This window comes from Hypanus sabinus, chromosome 2 (assembly GCF_030144855.1).
Source record: "Hypanus sabinus isolate sHypSab1 chromosome 2, sHypSab1.hap1, whole genome shotgun sequence".
NCBI classification, from domain to species: domain Eukaryota; kingdom Metazoa; phylum Chordata; class Chondrichthyes; order Myliobatiformes; family Dasyatidae; genus Hypanus; species Hypanus sabinus.
Window position 1 is genome coordinate 193,224,410 of NC_082707.1, and position 15,802 is coordinate 193,240,211.

General features: G+C 42.8%; 1 long non-coding RNA gene across 1 annotated transcript in view; it reads left to right on the forward strand.

Moving 5' to 3' along the window:
• The window catches only part of LOC132389540 (uncharacterized), a 149,713-nt gene that overhangs the window by 12,450 nt on the left and 121,461 nt on the right, over nt 1-15,802 (forward strand). The gene's annotated exons all lie outside the window — the stretch shown is intronic.

Sequence of the window (15,802 nt, forward strand, 5' to 3'; positions counted from 1 at the left end):
GAGGGTTATGAGACTGTGGAACGAGCTGCCTGCGCAAGCGGTGCATGCAAGTTTGATTTCATCGTTTAAGAGAAGTCTGGATGGGTACGTGGATCCCAGAGGTATGGATGGCTATGATTCAGGTGCAGGTCACTGTGAGCAGGCAATTTAAATGGGTGGGCACGGACTAGATACGCCGAAGAGCCTGTTTTTATGCTATTATCACTGTCTAGCCTGGCAATAGCAGAGGCTGTACTCTACACATTTACTGATTCACTGGAAGATGGAGCTGACCCAGAGAACTGACTAACTCAAGAAGAGGTGTGGAATATGTCCAGGAAATTATAGTTCAGTCACTTAACACTCTCAGTAGAAAATAAATAATGAAATATTTTAAATAATGGAATAGAAGAACAGCTATAAGCTAGAAGTATGTTAATAAAAAAAATATGTTAATAAGTAGTTATCATACTGCAGGATTTCAAAAGGGAATAATATCTCTGGTTGAATTTTGAAAGTCATGTGAAAGATTCTCCACAATGGGCTAATTATTAAGGTCAGAGAATGCAGTCAAAAGATACCAGTTTGCTAGCTATCTTCAAGACAAAGCAGGGAGGGGAGGTAAAGGATTGTTCTTTGCAGAGGAATGAATAGTTCAAAGCTCAAAGTACATTTATTATCTAAATATGTATACAGTACATTATGCAACCTTGTGATTTGTCTCCTTACAGACAGCCACAAAACAAATAAAAAAAAGAATATTGTCAAACAGTCAACGTATGGAGAAAACAAAACATGCAAACAATAAGTGAAAGCAAGTAGAGTTCTGAACTGAAGTCCACAAACACAGTCCTACAGCTCAGCATAGTTCTGCGCAAAACCGAATTGTGGAGCAGCTCATCCCTCATCCTGAGACTGAAAGGGAAAATGGCCTATTTCTGCTCCTATATCTTATGCTCTATCAGGAACTATCAGGAAAGTGTGAACTAACTTGGTCTAGTCTCTTTTCTTTACAGGAAGCAATGCTGAAATTGATAACATTTCACTTGTAGGGTAGAGTTTAATTAAAGGCCATTAATGCAACAGGGTTGTCAAGGAATCTCATGGGGAATTAAAAACTTCTTTTCCCGAGAGATTGTGAGAATGTGGACCTTGCTAGCAGAGGGTGTGTTTGCAGTAAACAGTTTGGGTACATGTAAGGGACAAACAGATGATGGTATAACAGAATGTAGTTGCTGGGACCTTTGCAAACAAAACAACAATCTGCGAGAAGGTGAAGGGTGTTGGCCCAAAATGCAATTCATGCAGCATCTATGGAGAGGAATAAACAGCATTTTGGGCCAACACCCTTCATCAGGACTGTAAAGGAAGGGGGAAGACACGAGAAGAAGAAGAAGGTAGGGAGAAGGGAAGTACAAGCTGGCAGGTGATAGGTGAATCCAGTTGAGGGTAAAAGTGGGTGGATTGGAGGGATGAGATAGGACGTTGGGAGCTGGTAGGTGGAAGAGGTAAGGGAATGAAGAATGAACCTTTTAGAAGATGAGAGTGGATCATGGAAGAGGGGGCTCCAGAGGGAGGTGATAAGCAGGTGAGGAGGGGAAAGGGTAAGAGGGGAGCCAGAATAAGATAATGTAAAAAGAGAGGGGGAAGGGAATAGAGGGTTACAGTTAATAGATTTAGATGAGGAAAGAGGGAGGAAGCTTGGATGGTTAGGCTGAATGCCTGCTTTTGTTCCATTTAACACATGTGATCCTGTGACATCAGGATGGACTTTTGTAGAAAGGCTAAACTAGGTAGACTAATAAGGCTTTCCAAGTAGGTTGTTGCTTGCCACTAGGTCATAGGTCAAGAATTTAATCAGGGAACCCGTGAGGGGCATCCAGTACACGCACAGTCAAGATTACTTATGATTTCTGAGTGAGAAATGTTCTTTGTAATGTAAGCACAAGATATAGTAAAATTCACCATAGAAATGGTTCATATGCAATCAATATCATTATCAATTTCTTCTTCCTGTAAAAAAACTATTTTCCTACCCTCTCCCCTCCTCTTCTGTTCCCCACTCTGGCCTCATACCTCTTCCCACCTGCCTATTATCTCCCCCTGGATCCCTCCTCCTTCGTTTTCGCCTATGGTCCACTCTCCTCTCCAGCCATTGACCTTTCCTACTCACCTGGCTTCATCTATTCTGCAGTCTTCCAGCTATCCTCCTTCTCCTCCCCCCACCTTTTTATTTTGGCGTCTCCCTCTTCCTTTCCAGTCCTGAAGAAGTCCTGAAATGTCAACTGTTCATTCACTTCTGTAGATGCTGCCTGACCTGCTGAGTTCCTCCAGCATTTTGTGTGTGCTCTGGTAAGATGGCAGTGCTTTCAGACACAGTGGTCTCTGTGAGTACAATCAATGGTGTGTTTTCTTTGTTCAATGTGTTTTTTATGATCGCAAGACAATATTGGACTCAATGAACTTCAGCAATGCAGGTCTGTTCCATCAGTGAGCTGCTCATTGATTGGAATAGCTGGCCAGGATGTCAGTGGGGCCAGCCAGCATGTTGGTGTGGTCGCATTAGGTTCAGAGGAACTGCCTTCTCCTCGAGGGTATCAGAGTCAGTGTGTGAAGACAGCATGTTGTCAACATGCTTGATTGTATTGGACATCTCTCTTGTGATCTCAAGACCCTGTTGGACATTGATTGTTTTCAATAGTCCAATAATATCAGAGAAATGTGTGCAATATACATCCTGAAATTCTTGTTCTTCACAGACATCCATGAAAACAGAACACCCCAAAGAATAACTGTAAAAATAATAGAACACCAAAGTCCCCCCACTACTCCTCCCATGCACAAGCAGCACCACACCACCAAACTTCCCCACCCACTCTAACTTCTGCAGAAAAGCATCAAACCCTCCACTCACCAGACATACAATAGCAATGTCTGAGAGAGAGACAGAGAGAGATTCATGAGTATAGAGCCTCCAACAGCTGATCCACCATTCCCAGTATTCCGGTTTCTCCCATGGCAATTCTGTCAGTGGCACGGGCATAGAAACAGTCCATCTGCAGGGCTGTGATACCTCGGAAACCCAAAGGCACATTGGTTCTCTAGGCTGCGTCCTTGGGATTTCAAAAAGCAGATGGTGTGAGCCTCTGGAGCAGGTTCCGCTACTGCAACGAGCTGAAGTCAGAGTGTAACTCGAAGCCGGGGTCTTCAACAGAACCCCATTCATCCTGAAAAGGTAGAAATTAAACTGTTCTGCAGATAAGCTCGAAAGAGTTGCTGTTGAGCACCATTGTAGCTCCACCCCACCAGCTGTAGAGTCCACTGGCCTGTTTCCCTTGTTTGGTTGCACGACAGGCAGCAGGGGAGCTGCCTGCGCTTTCTTGTAGCAAGGAATAGGCCTCAAGCCGTGGGCTTGCCTGCTGCTACAGTGTAGGAGTAGAGACGCCAGAGACAGTGCAGCATGGCATCCGTGCTGAATCGGAGACAGGCCTTTCCCGCTGGTGCTGCCTGCTAATGTTGATTGGTGGATGACAGGCTGCATTGCCGGGACAATCAGTTGTAGGGTATGTTGCTTAGGGTCTTGGACTATATATGTATGTTTTTTTTTGGTGTGATTATGTTTTTTGCTCAGTATTTTGAATGTACTGTGTATGTTTTGCACCTTGGCCCAAGTGGAAAGCTGTTTCATTCAGCTGTATCCATGTACGGCTGAATGATAATTAAACTTGGTTTGATTCTCATATTATTGGCAGGCCACTCTCCAGTGGTGTAGGAAGGTAAATGTGGCTTCATGCACTGGGTACAACGCCTCTGCCAAGCACTATCAGATGCAGCCGTTAAAATCGAATGTTTATTACAACTGACTTTGATTAAGAGGATGTACACTCAGATGATTTGTCACTGTATTGAAAATTTAACAAAGTGTTACACGTTGTAATTTGGTTTAGTGACTGCTATTTATCATCATCATCTGCCCAGGATGCTCAGTCTGTTTTTACTGAGGCTACAGTCCATATGTATGTTACTGATTAATGGAATTTAGTAGTATTGATCAGATTAGTAGTACTGTGACTCTAATCTGATTTATAAAGTGTTTTTTTTAAAGACTGGATAGGGAGAAACTGTTTCTGAAGATGAAAGGCTCATAACCAGAGGATACGGATTTCAAATTGTGTATACCCCATGGTTTCAATGAGGAGAATTTTCCTTCAACACAACAAATTGCCATGAAAGAAATGCACTTACTGAAGAATCACAGAGTTACAATCATGGTCATTAGTTATACAGCAGAAAACAGGCCCTTCTGCCCAAATCATCCATGCTGACCAAGTTGTTCATCTGGGCCAGTTGCATGTGCTTGCCTATGGCCCATATCCTTCTGAATCTTTCTTGTTAACGAAACTGTTTAGATGTCAGAATCAGAATCAGATTTAACACTAACTTATATAATGTGAAGTAGTTTTGCCACAACAACGAGAGATTAAAAACATACACATTTCTATAATTTCCAAAATGAATATACAGTGCAAAATAGGGTGAACTAGTTAGTTTAGGTTCCTGTACAGCTTCCACTGTTAGCTTGTTCCATATAGATAGTACTTTCTGCTTAAACACGTTGTCCCTCAGGTCCCCTTTAAGTCTGGGAGACACGGGACATTGCAGATGGTGGAACGTGGAGCAACACTCAATAAGCTGGAGGAACTCAATAGATCGAGCAGCATGAGTTCCCCCAGCTTGCTGTGCCTTTAAATCACTCCTCTCGAGACGCACAAGTTTCAGATTCCCCTGACCTGTGTGAATTCACCTTAACTAGCCGTCCGTGAAGGATGCAGTTGAGTTGGGTTCCAGGCAGGAACAGAGTTAGAAACACAATCAGAATCAGGCTTATTATCACTGATGTTGTGAGATGTGTCATTTTGTGGCAGCAGTACAGTGTAGGGCATAAAAGATCACTATAAGCTACAATAACAAATGTAACCCCCTGGATCGCCTCAGGCTCGCTCAGCTCGTTCTTGTCTAGGGCGAGCAGCCTTCGTCCCCGCCAAACTGGGTAATCAGCTGGTGTGGATGCTGTGCGATGTCCCCGCCTCGCCCAAAAACAGACAGTACACCATATGCAATTAAATGAGTACAATTTATAAAGGTTACTATAACTAAGTGATTTATAACGATACAGTATATATGAAGGAAAAAAACATAAAGAAAAGGCGCCAAACTTATCAAAGTCCAAACCACTTCGTGCACAACCGTTGGAGCTCAATTACTGAAGTCTTCTGGCCACCATTTGATCCCCTCCGAACTCCTCGACCCGCAGCTCAGGACCACCCAAAGTGGTCAACCCAGCACATTTATCGTCGTCTCCTCTCCTCAGGGTACCTCCTGGCCTTGGACCCCCGCTTGGGGTCCGTTCCTCGCCCAGTTTACAGCATCACATCCTCTCTCTGTCACCCCCTTGCGCTGAACTCTCCAAAAGCCCGCCAACAATAGCTTACAGACTCAGAAGAAAGAACAGCATTAATCCCAATTGGTTTACAAAGGAATACAATTCTCATTATCAGTAAATTTTAACCCAAACAAACTTCCAGCACTCTCTCACAACAAAGAAGCATTCCTACTTTTAACAAAACAAAGAAGCCATTTTCGATTAACATACGCAGTAACAAAGAAAAAGAAGATACCTCCTTTACATAAATACATACATACATAAATGGTGCAAAAGAGGACTGGTGAGGTGGTGTTCATGGGTTCATAGACCATACAGAACTCTGATGGTGAAAGGGAAGAAGGTGCTTCTAAAAATGTTTAGTGTGGGTCTTTAGATTCCTCTACATCCTCCCCAAAGGTTGTAGTGAGAAGCGGACGTGTCCCAGATGGTGAGGATGCTTAATGATGGATGCTACCTTTCATTGTCCTCAGTGACGGGAAGGTTGTGCCCATGACGGAGCTGGTTGAGTCAAAACCTTGAATTGGATTGAATTAGTTTGGAGGCAGATTCAAAGAAGTCGATGATAAGCTTGGAAAAGAGATATTTGTAGAGCTGTGGGAAAGAACAGAGTAGCTCTTTCAAAGGGCTGCCATTTGCCAGATGGCACGAGTGGTCTCAGTCTGCAATGCTAAAATTTCAACATTGCATTGAACTGCAAGAGAATTACTATGCACGGAATTCACTCTCTAAACCCTTCTCCTTCTTTCTGAGTGGAGTTTTTGGACGGACATTTGTGGTCCCATTATGTTTGCCTTTAAACTAGCAATTAGAAAATTCACATTTTCTGACTTGTATTCTTCGATGGTGCAGATCTCCTCTGTTTAGTGTGTGAACATGCCATCAGCTGTATTGTACCAGCTCAGAATAAAGAAACCTCACAGATAGTTTGAGTGGATTAATTCAGCATTTGAGTTCCTTCCTGATGCTGAACACTGGTTGGGGATCTGCAGAGAATGGCCAGCTCGTGTCTCCTGAGTGAAAAATTGACCTGGCATTCACAGTTAGCAGTGAAGTAAATTCAATGATATTCGAAAAAAAGCTTCCTATTAAAATCAGGTAACCCTCATGATTTTAATATCCCTCCCTCCTGCAACTGTTGATGTCAGGTCTTAGTTCAAAGAGAATCAGCTGGATGCTGGCTGAACAAATAAACATCCTGGTCCCATGCCAGGAGGAACAAGTACAATTTCTAATGATAAGATTACACTTAGAGGCCACCTCATTATGTACCTCTTCTACGTAAAAAAGTGGTTACGGAGTGCATGCTTGTGGCCTTCTGCTGATGTAGCCCATTCACTTCAAGGTTCGGTATGTGGAGCATTCCGACATGCTCTTCTGCTCATAAGTGTTGTAATGTGTGGTGGCTGGAGTTTCTGTCGCCTTCCTGTCAGCTTGAACCAGTCTAGCCATTCTCTTCCAACTCCACTCATTAACAGAGTGCTTTTGTCCACAGAACTACCACTCACTGCACGTCTTTCATTTATCACACCGTTCTCGGTAAACTGTTGGTGAAAATCCCAGCAGGTCAGCAGTTTCTGAGATACACAAACCACCCCATACAGTATCAACAACCATTCCATGGTCAAAATCACTTAAATCACATATCTTCCCCCATTCTGATGTTTGGGCTGAATAGCAACTGAGCCCTTGACCATGTCTACATGCTTTTATCCCTTGAGTTGCTGGCATATGATTGGCTGATTAGATAGCTGCATTGATGAGCAGGTGTACCCAATAAAGTGACCACTGAGTATATGCTCAAATTCTGGCTATCTCTCCGTACATGGATAAATAAACTTCAAAAATATTACAAAATAAATTAAATTTTAATATTCATGAGGAAATTGTAATGAACATTCATCACACCAGATCTTTAAGGGCATAAGATTGGCTACGCAGGAGAATGGCTTAATACACTATTAAAACCTACTCAGTCCTCACACAACAGAGTATAAGATTTTCATGGTATCTTAGTTGAGAGTACTTTGTAAGCAACTTAAATTCACTTCAGTTTGAGTGATTTCCCTTGACTCCAGTGGAGAAAGCTGCATAAACTAAAGCCTGTTAGGTAAGTGCTACATCACCAGTGTTCTCACGATTTCTGTCAACAAGTTGTTGTCAGTTTCACAGATCATTGAGGGCAAGTTCTAATATACCAGTCATTTAGCTTTTGCAGTATCTTCTGGAAAAAAACATTTTGGACTTATAGCCTAAAACTGAAACCTTAATACATATTGGGGTTAAGACAGAATTCTGCACCCCTACCCCGGAACTAAAAAATGTCCTGGAGCGCCATGCAACACACAGAAAATGCTGGAGGAACTCAGCAGGTCAGGCAGCATCTTTGGAAAGGAGTGAGCAGTCAGCATTTCAGGAACTGCACATCAATATGCCGGATATGCCACTCAGTGACTTGGGCTATATGTATATTTCTTTGCGTGACTGTATGTGTGCTTGCTATCATGAATGTACTGTGCATGTTTGCACCCTTGCCCCAGAGGAATGCTGTTTCGTCTGACTGTATTCGCATGTGGTTGAATGATAATTAAACTTCAATCTGAATTTGAACGACTCCATAGCTACGACTGCTTCCTCCACCTCTCTCGGAATTGTCAGATGGTAGAGATCATGCCTGATGAGCCTCAGGATGTGATGCACCATCAATAACTCACACTGAGACGTAAGGCGAGATATCGGTTTTTATAGTTCACCACAGGATGGATAGAATCCTCATCGCAAATCAAGGAGCAGCTCTGGGAAGAGGAATTTGAGGAGGAACCATAACAGGGGGATTCCTCTGTAATTACCAAAACGGTCCTCTTTTTTGAAGGCAGTCACAATTAGGCCTCTCATTTTCTACTGAGATATTGGGGATAAATTTGTGACTGAAGCTCTTTACTGTTATATTTTGAAACATCAGAAAGGAGCTTTATTGTTTATTAGTTGTACTTGGCTTTTTCAAATTCCTTTTGGTCCAGATTTGCAACAAGGCTAGATTAAGTAGGCTTCTATGGTATACTATCAAGTTTGAAGAGGTCTTTGCATCTTGCCTTCCATTGGATATTGATTTCCTCTCTGTGCTGCACAATGTTTCTTCACGGTTTGGATTCATTAGTGGGGCCTTGGATGTTTAGGCTGAAGGTAAGGTAACCCTGACAGTACTGAAAAATCTGCCCACAAAATAGCTATCAACTAAACGTTGGTCACACTGTACAACTTCTGGTCAGGGATAGAGGGTGTAGAGTGAAGGGGAGGTGAGGGAACAGAGGTGAAGCAGATAATCAGAGGAAGGAGAGTTGAGGTTGTCTAAAGCAGGGAAGGAAGAATTAATTGGTCCCTTAGAGAGTCAGAGTGGACAACTATGTGCAGAGCCGAAAGAGATGGGGGAGATTTTGAACAATTTCTTTTCTTCGATATTCACTAAGGAGAAGGATATTAAATCGTGTAAAGTAAGGGAAACAAGTAGGGAAGTTATGGAAACTATGACGATTAAAGAGGAGGAAGTACTGGCACTTTTAGGAATATAAAAGTGGATAAATCTCTGGGTCCTGACAGGATATTCTCTAGGACCTTGAGGGAAGTTGGAGTAGAAATAGCAGGGGCCCTGACAGAAATATTTCAAATGTCATTAGAAATGGGGATGGTGCCAGAGGATTGGCGTATTGCTCATGGGGTTCCATTGTTTAAAAAGGGTTCTAAGAGTAAACCTAGCAATTATAGGCCTGTCAGTTTGATGTTATTGGTGGGTAAATTAATGGAACGTATTCTTAACGATGGTATATATAATTATCTGGATAGACAGGGTCTGATTAGAAATAGTCAGCATGGATTTGTACATGGAAGGTCATGTTTGACAAAACTTAATGAATTTTTTGAAGAGGTTATGAGGAAAGTTGATGAGGGTAAAGCAGTGGATGCTGTCTATATGGACTTCAGTAAGGCCTTTGACAAGGTTCCGCGTGGAAGGTTAGTTAGGAAGGTTCAATTGTTAGGTATTAATATTGAAGTGGTAAAATGGATTCAACAGTGGCTGGATGGGAGATGCCAAAGAGTAGTGGTGGATAACTGTTGTCAGGTTGGAGGCTGGTGACTAGTGGTGTGCCTCAGGGATCTGTATTGGGTCCAATGTTGTTTGTCATTTACATTAATGATCTGGATGATGGGGTGGTAAATTGGAGTAGTAAGTATGCAGATACTAAGGTAGGTGGCATTGTGGATAATGAAATAGGTTTTCAAAGCTTGCAGAGAGATTTAGGCCAGTTAGAAGAGTGGGCTGAGCGATGGCAGATGGAGTTTAATGCTGATAAGTGTGAGGTGCTTCATTTTGGTAGGAATAATCCAAACAGGAAATACATGATAAATGGTAGGGCATTGAAGAATGCAGTAGAACAGAATGATCTAGGAAAAATGGTGCATAGTTCCATGAAGGTGGAATCTCATGTGGATGGAGTGGTGAAGAAAGCTGGCCTTTATAAATAAGAGCATTGAGTATAGTTGCAATGTAATGTAATGTGAAGGCCAAATTTGGAGTATTGTGTACAGTTCTGGTCACCGAATTATAGGAAAGTTATTAACAAAATAGAGAGATTACAGAGAAGATTTACCAGAATGTTACCTGGGTTTCAGCACCTAAGTCACAGGGAAAGGTTGAACAAGTTAGGTCTTTATTCTTTGGAGCGTACAAGGTTGAAGGGGGACTTGATAGAGGTATTTAAAATAATGGGGGGATAGATAGAGTTGACGTGGATAGGCTATTTCCATTGACAGTAGGGGAGATTCAGACAAGAGGACATGATTTGAGAGTTAGGGGGCAAAAGTTTAAGGGTAACACGAGGGGGAATTTCTTTACTCAGAGAGTGGTAGCTGTGTGGAATGAGCTTCCAGTAGAAGTGGTAGAGGCAGGTTCGGTATTGTCATTTAACTTAAAATTGGATAGGTATATGGACAGGAAAGGAATGAAGGGTTATGGGCTGAGTGCAGGCCAGTGGGACTAGGTGAGTATGTGTCGGCACGGACTAGAAGGGCTGAGATGGCCTTTTTCCGTGCTGTACTTGTTATATGGTTATAAGAAGGGAATTGAGTGGCAGGGTGCAGAAGAGAGGATGGGGTGAAGAAAGGTTAGATGAATTTTAGAGTTGGGAAGGGCACCAAAGGAGTGAAGAGTGAAGGACAGGAAGGATTGTGGAGGAGGGTTGAATGAGTAGAAGCATTTGTTATATGTGTGTGGCTGTCTGTTTGTGCCAATAGGTACTGACATGCATGTCCTCCTCCGTGAGTGCATTCATGCCTTATAACAGAGCCTGGATTCCGGACATCTTGGATTCCTGTGCCACTGGATCAAGACCTTTCCCTGTTAAGTCTGCAAGGAATGGTCATCTCACATTAGGTAACACACAGGAAATTGCACCTTTGACATAATTATCGGGACATTTCACTCCTGTAGCCCAGTCACTTATTTTGACATTCTTTCAGTGCCCAAAGAAAGATGCAATGAGTAAGCGAGGGACAAGATACCCCAAAAGGTTAACTTGCAGGTTGAGTCAGTAGAAAGGAAAGCAAATGTGATATTAGCATTCATTTCGAGAGGACTAGAATTGGAGAGCAAGGTTGTAATGCTGGAGCTTTATAAGGCACTGGTCAGATAAAACATGGTGAGCAGTTTTGGGCTCCTGATCTAAGAAAGGCTGGGCTGGTGTTGGAGAGAGCCAGAGAATGTTCATGAGAATGATCTCGGGAAATAAAAGTGTTAACTTATGAAGAACATTCAATTGATCTTGGCCTGTACTCCCTGGAGTTTAGAAGAATAAGGGGGTGACGCTCATTGAAACATATATTGAAAAGCTTAGATTGAGTGGATGTGGAGAGGCTGTTTCCTGTATTGACTTGACTTTATTACTTACATCCTTCATATACATGAGGAGTAAAAATCTTTACGTTACATCTCTGCCTAAATGTGCAATCATAGTAATTTATAATAAATATTATGTACCACAGGATAGTCAATATAACATAGAAATACAGTTGTGTCAGCATGAATTAAACAGTCTGATGGCCTGGTGGAAGAAGCTGTCCCGGAGCCCGTTGGTCCTGGCTTTTATGCTGCGGCACCGTTTCCCAGATGGTAGCAGCTGGAACAGCTTGTGATTTGGGTGACTCAGGTCCCCAATGACCCTTCAGGCCCTTTTTACACACCTGTCTTTGTAAATATCCTGCATAATGGGAAGTTCACATCTACAGATGCGCTGGACTGTCTGCACCACTCTCTGCTGAGCCCTGTGATTGAGGGAAGTACAGTTCCCATACCAGGCAGTGATGCAGCCAGTCAGGATGCTCTCAATTGTACCCCTGTAGAAAATCCTTAGGATTTGGGGGCCCACGCCAAACCATCTGATGTGAAAGAGGCGCTGTGGTGCCTTTTTCATCACACAGCTGGTGTGTACAGAGCACATGAGGTCCTCGGTGATGTTTATGCTGAGGAACTTAAAGCTGTTCACCCTCTCAACCCCAGATCCAGTGATGTCAATAGGGGTGATAACTGTCTGTATTCCTCCTGTAGTCCACAACCAGCTCCTTTGCTTTTGCAACATTGAGGGAGAGATTGTTTTTTTGACACCACTGTGTCAGGGTGATGACTTCTTTTCTGTAGGCTGCCTCTTTATTATTTGAGGTTAGGCCAATCAGAGTAGTGTCGTCAGCAAATTTGATTAGCGAATTGGAGCTGTGGGTGGTGACCGTGTCATGGGTATACAGACAGTAAAGGAGGGGGCTTAGTACACAGCCCTGAGGGGCACCTGTGTTGAGGGTCAGAGAGGCAGAGGTGAGGGATCTCAGTCTTAACACCTGCTGATAGGAAGTCCAGGATCCAGCTACAAAAGGCAGGGTGAAGGCCAAGGTCTTTGAACTTTTCGTCAAGCCTGGAGGGAATTATGGTGTTGAATGCTGAACTGTAGGCCAAGAACAGCAGTCTCACATAAGCATCCCTCTTCTCCAGATATGTAAAGACAGTATAGTGGGAGAGTCTAGGGCCAAAGTGCACAGCCTCAGAATACAAGGGTGTCGCTTTAGAACAGATATGAAGACAAATTTATTTAGCCAGAGCTCTATGAAACTCACGTAAATTTGTCTTCAGTTCTGGTTGCACTGTGGTAAGAAGCATGTAGAAGCTTTAGAACAGGGGCAGGGGTGATTTACCAGAATGCCACCAAAATTAGAGAACGTGTCTTACAAGGAAACTTTGAATAAGTTTGGGTTTTCCTCGCTGGAAAGAAGAAGGATAAGACGCAACTCGATAGAGGTGTATAAGACAATGTGAGGCATAGATAGAGTGGATATCCAGTACCTTTTATCCCAGGGCCACAATGGACAATATCAGAGGACACTCATCTAAGGTAAGCAGATGAGAGTGTAGGGGCAGATGTCAAAGGTAGGTTGTTTTACTCAGAGTGGTGGGTGCCTGGAGCACTTTGCCAGGGGTGGTAATCTAATACCACAGGGGTATTTAACTGACTCTTAGATGGATATAAGAACAATGGAGGGTTATGGGCTATGCAAGAGGGAAGGGTTAGATTGGTTGTAGGATGGGTATATAGGTCAGCAAAACATTGTGGGCTGAAATGCCCATACTATGTTTTATGAAAAGGAATGTAGTCTTCATGGATTTAAGCTTTGCCTTGATGAATGGACTAATTTGGCCTCTCAGCAGTGCTCTCTGTGGAATAAGTAAGCATCTCAGTACTAGCTCACTTTACAGTAGAATCAGCAAGTCACAGTCATTAGCATATTCTCTGGAGCTGTGGACCAGCCCATGGGGAATCCTGCTCATTTTTAAAAATAGCTGGCCGGTGTCCCAGAGAAAGTAAAACTGGTTCTCCTGGGCAATTTCAATGCCAAGGTCAGAAAGGAAAGATGTGATTGGCAAGGAGGCCGTAGACAAAGTAAAGTCCTCCTCCCGATGAGACGCCTAGAACACAGCTTTGTCACGACCGTAGATTGCCTTTTTTGGTCAGAAATAAAAACAAAAATAAATTGTCTGCATCATCCCAATCCAAGCATGGGCACGTATGGTTTATGGCGTGGCCTCAGAAAGAGATTATGAGGATCTCCACATCACCCACACCACACTCATTAGCATATTCTCTGGAGCTGTGGATGAGCTCAACGAGAATCTTCAAAATTTCTGGCCAATGTTCCTGAGAAAGCAAAACTGGTTCTCCTGGGCAACTTCGATGCAATATCTGTTGGGCTGAGCATAATTATCCATTCTCCTCTCCATCAATCTGGCTCCAAAACATCAAATATTTGCCTCAAGAAAATCTACGTTGAAACTATCAAGTTGTCTGAGAAAAAGCCCTTCTCCGGCAAAATCTCATAATCAGGCTAATGATCTCTAAATAGTGGAAGCCTGCAGTCCATAGACTGTCCTGAAGTGTACTGTAATTAACACTTTTAAGGAGATTCCTGGCTTCACTATTAGAACACACCAATGCTGCTTTAATTAGAAGGACTAGAAGATCCCTGACTAATTAACCACAAACAGAAGGTGTTCTTGGATTAGAAGCTCCACTATGTTTCTAGGGGAGAAGAAGACAGCTCTGCTGACACCAGCATAAACCCTGTGACCTGAAGAACAGATGGTGGATGTAAAGGGAATAAGGTGCCTCTGGAGTACACTGTTGACAATACCTGCAATCACTTACTGATGCTTGAGAGTAGACTAAACAGTAATTGACCAAATAGGATTTGTCCTATGAACAGGATATATCTGGGCATCGTTCCACATTGTCAGGTGGATGCACTGTTATAATTATACTGGAATATTTTGGCCAGAGGCTAAACTAGTTATGGAACAGAATACTATAGCCAGGATATAAAAATTTTTTTTTTCCAGATATAAAGAGTAAAAGGGAGATGAGAGTAGATATTGGATTGTAGGAAAATGGCACTGAAGAGATAGTAATTAGGGACAAAAAATGGCAGGCGAACTTAAAAAGTTATTTTCCATCAGACTTCACTGAGCAAAAAAGAAGCAGAATGCCAGAAACGTGAGCATGTCAGGGGGGCAGACATGAGTTTTCTAGCTGTTACTATAAGGAGAAGGTGCTTGGGAAGCTGAAAGGTCTGAAGGTAGGTAAGTCATCTGGATCAGATGGACGAGACCCCAGGTCTGAAAGAGGTAGCTGAAGAGATTGTGGAGACATTAGGAATGATCTTTCAAGAAACACTACCAAGAGTCTTGCCATTAATGCTGTATTCTGCCAACACATTTGACCTACAAAATGAACCACCTCATGCTTATCTGGGTTGAACTCCATCTGTCACTTCTCAGCCCAGTTTTGCATCCTATCAATGTCCTGCTGTAACCTCTGACAGCCCTTCACACTATCCACGACACCCCCAACCTTTGTGTCATCAGCAAATTTACTAACCCATCCCTCCACTTCCTCATCCAGGTCATTTATAAAAATCATGAAGAGCAAGGGTCCCAGAACAGATCCCTGAGGCACACCACTGGTCACTGACCTCCATGCAGAATATCTACAACCATCTACAACCACACTTTGCCTTCTGTGGGCAAGCCATTCCTGGATCCACAAAGCAATGTCCCCCTGGATCCCATGTCTCTTTACTTTCTCAATAAGCCTTGCATGGGATACCTTATCAAATGCCTTGCTGAAATCCATCTACTGCTCTACCTTCATCAATGTGTTTAGTCACATCCTCAAAAAATTCACTCCACTCTTTAAGAAGGGAGGGAGGCAAAAGAAAGGAAATTATATGCCAGTTAGCTAGGGGCAGTGATTGGAAAGGGGTTCTGATCTATTACTAAGTATGAGGTTCTGGGGTACTTGGAGGCACATGATAAAATAGGCCAAAGTCAGCATGGTTTTCTAAAGGGGTAATTTTGCTTGACAAATCTGTTGGAATTCTTTGAGGAAATAACAGGCAGGATAGACAAAAGAGAGTCAGTGGATGTTGTTTATTTGTATCTTCAGAAGGCCTTTGATATGGTGCCACACATGAGGCTGTTTAACAAGATAAGAGCCAATAGTATTGCAGGAAAGATACGAGCATGGACAGAAGATTGGCTGACTGGTAGGAAGCAAAGAATGGGAATAAAGGTGGTCTTTTCTGGTTGGCTGCCTGTGACTAGTGGCATGCTGAGGGGTCAATGTTGGGATTGCTTCCTTTTACATTATATGTCAATGATTTGGAAGTAGGAATTGATGGCACTGTGGCCAAGTTTTTGGATGATATAAAATAGGTGGTGAGGCAGGTAGTTTTGAGGAAGGAGAGAGGCTACAGAAGACTTTGTCAGATTAGGAGAATGGGCAAAGAAGT